Source organism: Chelonoidis abingdonii, chromosome 4 (genome assembly GCF_003597395.2).
Source record: "Chelonoidis abingdonii isolate Lonesome George chromosome 4, CheloAbing_2.0, whole genome shotgun sequence".
Taxonomy (NCBI): domain Eukaryota; kingdom Metazoa; phylum Chordata; order Testudines; family Testudinidae; genus Chelonoidis; species Chelonoidis abingdonii.
The window spans coordinates 120614751-120618729 of record NC_133772.1 but is presented as its reverse complement, the minus strand read 5'-3'; the positions used below and the strand labels follow the sequence as shown (position 1 = coordinate 120618729).

The following is a 3979-nucleotide window of genomic DNA, read 5'->3' as shown; positions in this document are numbered from 1 at the left end:
TTCCAGGTCTCGCGGTGTGCGGCGTCTTTATTTGTTCCCTGCCTCTCTAGTCTCCTGCGCGTTCCTGCTTTAGGGCATCTTGGCAGCATGTTCCTGTTTCCTTGTGCTGGGGTGTGCCCTCTGGTGGTTATTGGTCTGAACTGCTGGCTCTCCGTTGTCTCCTGGTCTGCCTGCAATCGTTTTTCTTCTTCTTGCTACTCTTTGATATGCTAAATTAACCAAAACAAAAAGCCACTTATATTACCTGTGTGTGTTTGCTTGGGTACTTAACCTCAATGGGAGTGCTATTGTTTAACAAAAGACCCTTAATGGTTCTCCCTGCTAAAAATGCAAGCCAAGTGAAAAAAGAAGAGAAAACAAAAAAAATTTCTCCTCTGGCTCCTTTTAAAATCAAAACCCTTTCTCTGCTCTGCTAAAAAACCCCTAGCAGGGAAAAAGAAATAATATTCCTACGGCTTCTGGATTCATACTCCACGTCGCGCCGCCGATGTAAATAAGCCTCCTGTCCCAAATCTGGAACCTTAGCGTCCAAAATTGGGTGCTTAGCATGAACCCCAAGCTTAATTACCAGCTTGGATCTTATCTCGCTGCCACAATCAGGATTCTGAGTACCTGATAAAACCTCTCCGGGTCTCCCCCAAACCTTTCCCTGGGGGGACCCCCAAGACCCAGAAGCTCTGAGTCTTACCGGCAAGGGAAATACTCCACTCCCTTCCCCTCCCTCTCCCACCCAGATTTCCTCTCTGGCTAACCTGGGAGAGCTGATGCAACCTTTTACATCACAATACCAAGAAGCCTGTCCCCTTTCTTCCACAAAGAGACAAACCTACAAGCACAAAGGAAACAGAGATTGATTTATCTCTCTTCCCCCCCCCACCAATTCTCTGGTGCTGCCGAGTACCCCTCCGTAGATCTAACACAAGAGAGATCCCCTTCTTGTCCTTAACCTACCCAGAGAAAAACTCAACAAGTCTTAAAAAGAAAACTTATATAAAAAGAAAGAAGACATAAGAATATAAACTCTGCATCAAGATGACAAATACAGGGCTATTGCTTATAAGAAAATATGAATAAACAGTCTGATCAAAAAAGAGATCCAATTTGAAACATTCCAGCAACTCCACACATGTAAATACAAAATACAATATAACCCTATTGCTTTTCCTTTTCTACTCAACAACTTGGGAACAGAAGGGTAGAAAGAAGCTTGGAGGTAGAAAAAAAAGCTCTTCCCTCATAGCCGAGAGAAACAAAAACAGAGCGACAAAGCCAAACAACACCCAGAAGTTCCCTCCCTCACTTTGAAAAATCGCGTTTCCTGATTGGTCCTCTGGTCAGGTGTTTGGTTCCCTTTGTTAACCCCTTACAGGTAAAAGAAACATTAACCCTTAGCTATCTGTTTATGACAGGAGCTCTTCCTGCATGATAGAAGAAGAACTGGGAACTGTGACTTAATATATCATTGCCATGTTTTGGGGACAGTTATGACATGAAAATATCTTCTGCTATATTATTGAACTTTGATTCCCAACTTCTACTTCAGTAGACCGTTTCATTCAGTGGCACATTTGATCTTGAATAATTTGAAGAAACAAATTTTCTGTACTTTCTGAGAGGACCATAAATCCTTCCTACCTTGCTACTTAACAACTCTTGGCACCATTAACGTTTTATTTCATATGAATTATCTGTTTTCATTACTTAAGTCCATTCTATCACTTGTTTCTTACCATTCTGTTCCACTTCAGGTATCTTGAGCCAGATAAATTCATACATTAATGTACGTTAATCACTAAATACTAATTGCCTTCTTGCAGTATTGATTGACAGCTTTCATATATCATATAATTAGGATGAGTAAGTTACTTTGTAAACACTGGAGAGTAGAGGTGGGTGGGTGAAGACGAGTCTGCCAGTTTTTAGAGAGAGAGACAGAGAGAGAGAAGGGGAGAGGGATAGCTCAGTGGTTTGAGCATTGGCCTGCTAAACCCAGGGTTGTGAGTTCAATCCTTGAGGGGGGCCATTTAGGGATCTGGGGTAAAAAACTGTCTGGAGATTAATCTTGCTTTGAGCAGGGGGCTGGACTAGATGACCTTCTGAGGTCCCTTCCAACCCTGATATTCTATGCTGGAGAGCCTTTGCTCTACATTCTAGCTCCACAGCAGCCCCTGGTGGGTGAAAGGCATAACTGCAGCACTTCTCAGCAGAATTTATTTTCTGCTGAGAAAAAATATTCAGTATGGCACATGAATTCTGCATGTGCAGTGGCACAGGAGTATAGTTTCGGACAGCCAGAAAGTGAAACTAATGATAAATCCATTTTCTTTGTTCAACCTGCATGAAATACAGAAAGCAATCAAGCCAATAAATGGTAAAAATATTCATTGTTGGTAATCTAAGGTGTTGCTATTAACACAAACAAGAAAAATGTTTTCTAAAAGTATCAGTTATAGCCAGACTTATGAAGTGCTCATTCTTTTAGTCAGGCTCTTACATGACCGTTATCATCAGGTTGTCTAATGAAAGTATGTCTAGACTGTAGTCATGGGCTATGATTGCAGCTTGAGCCTACATACCTGAGCCAGTTTTAATCTGGCTAGTTTAGGTCCTGGAGCAATCAATGCATGGCAGTGCAAGCTTCAACACAGCTGTAGAAGCCCATCCGGAGCCATGGTATGCACAGGAGTAGTCCACAGTGAAGCTCATGCCACCATGTTGTTAGCCTGAGACAGATGTAAATTACTTTTACTTCTAAGGCCTCTCAGAAGATAGGCTAGTCTGCAAGCTCTACCCAAAACACACATACAGAAATAATAATGGCTGCATTGTTAACAATACTCTGATGGCCCCTAAGTCCAGAGAGCCCCAAAACCTCTACACACTAGGGAGACTTAAAGACAATAAAAGACAATCACAGTTCCATCTCTCTCACTGTCCAAAGGGAACGAACCCTGACTGCACACAAGGATGGGACCTGGATTCCTGGACTGGAACACTGGAATACAGACAGGAACATGAGAACAGGAAGCCAGAACACAGGAACAGTGATCACTCAGGTAAGTAGTGCCCAGTGTCCTCTTCTTTCTTCCTTCCTTGAAGGTGTCATCCTGCGTGGTAGTATGCGGACTCTTACTCAGTGGATCTGAGAACGGGGGCATGCAGGTAAGTCTTGAAGCTGGAACTGGATGTGACTTAGTATCACTAACTACAAGTCCTGATCTAGCTAGGGGCTCAGGTCCACTGGCTCCTAACGTGAGAGACTGACTGCCATTCAGATGGACAACCCAGAGTAACAGTTGCTCTACTCCTTAAGTACCCTGTGGTTGCTGGGCAGAGTAGGCTGTCACATGATCTAACTGATATAACTTTTCCCACTCTAATTTGAAAAAGGGTGTGTCATAAGTAGATAGGTAAGGGTTAATTTTCTTTTACCTGTAAAGGGGGAACCAAACACCTGACCAGAGGACCAATCAGAGACCTGGATTTTTTTTAAAGTCTGGGAGGGGACTGGAAATTCGGGATCTTTTTTTGTTTTCCTCGGCTGTGAGTAAACAAGCTTTTCTTCTAACTCCATCTTCTTTCAAATATTCTCCTAAACATCTGTGAGTACAAAAGGAAACAAAGTAATCGGCTGTGATGTGCTTTGATTTCTACTTAATGTGTGTTGTACTGTGCTGGACTGGTTTAATTGGGCTATCTTAAATTAGACTGTTTATTCATATTTTCTTATAAGCAAGAGCCTGTATTGATCTCTTAATGCAGTATTATTGTTTTGTATTTTCTTTCTTTTTATAAAAGTTTTCTTTTTAAAACTTGTGGAAGTTTCTTTCCTAGTGAGGTAGAGGGGAGAGGAATCTCTGTGCCAGAGCTCTGTTATATCGGTGAAGGCTAGAGGGGGAGCGAGAAAGCCCAAACTCTGTGTCTTACTTTCCTATTGTCCCAGAGCGGGAAAAGGCTACAGGACAAAGGGAGGGGGAAT

The 3979-nt window shown here is 42.4% G+C and overlaps 1 long non-coding RNA gene across 1 annotated transcript in view; it reads left to right on the top strand.

Annotated features, from left to right (window-relative positions):
- Positions 1 to 2999, top strand: part of LOC116824448 (uncharacterized) — a 22776-nt gene extending 19777 nt beyond the window's left edge. The window contains exon 3 of the long non-coding RNA XR_004373625.2: positions 2942 to 2999. This is a non-coding gene — a long non-coding RNA (uncharacterized LOC116824448). The remainder of the gene's footprint in view (positions 1 to 2941) is intronic.
- The last annotated feature ends 980 nt before the right edge of the window (positions 3000 to 3979 follow it).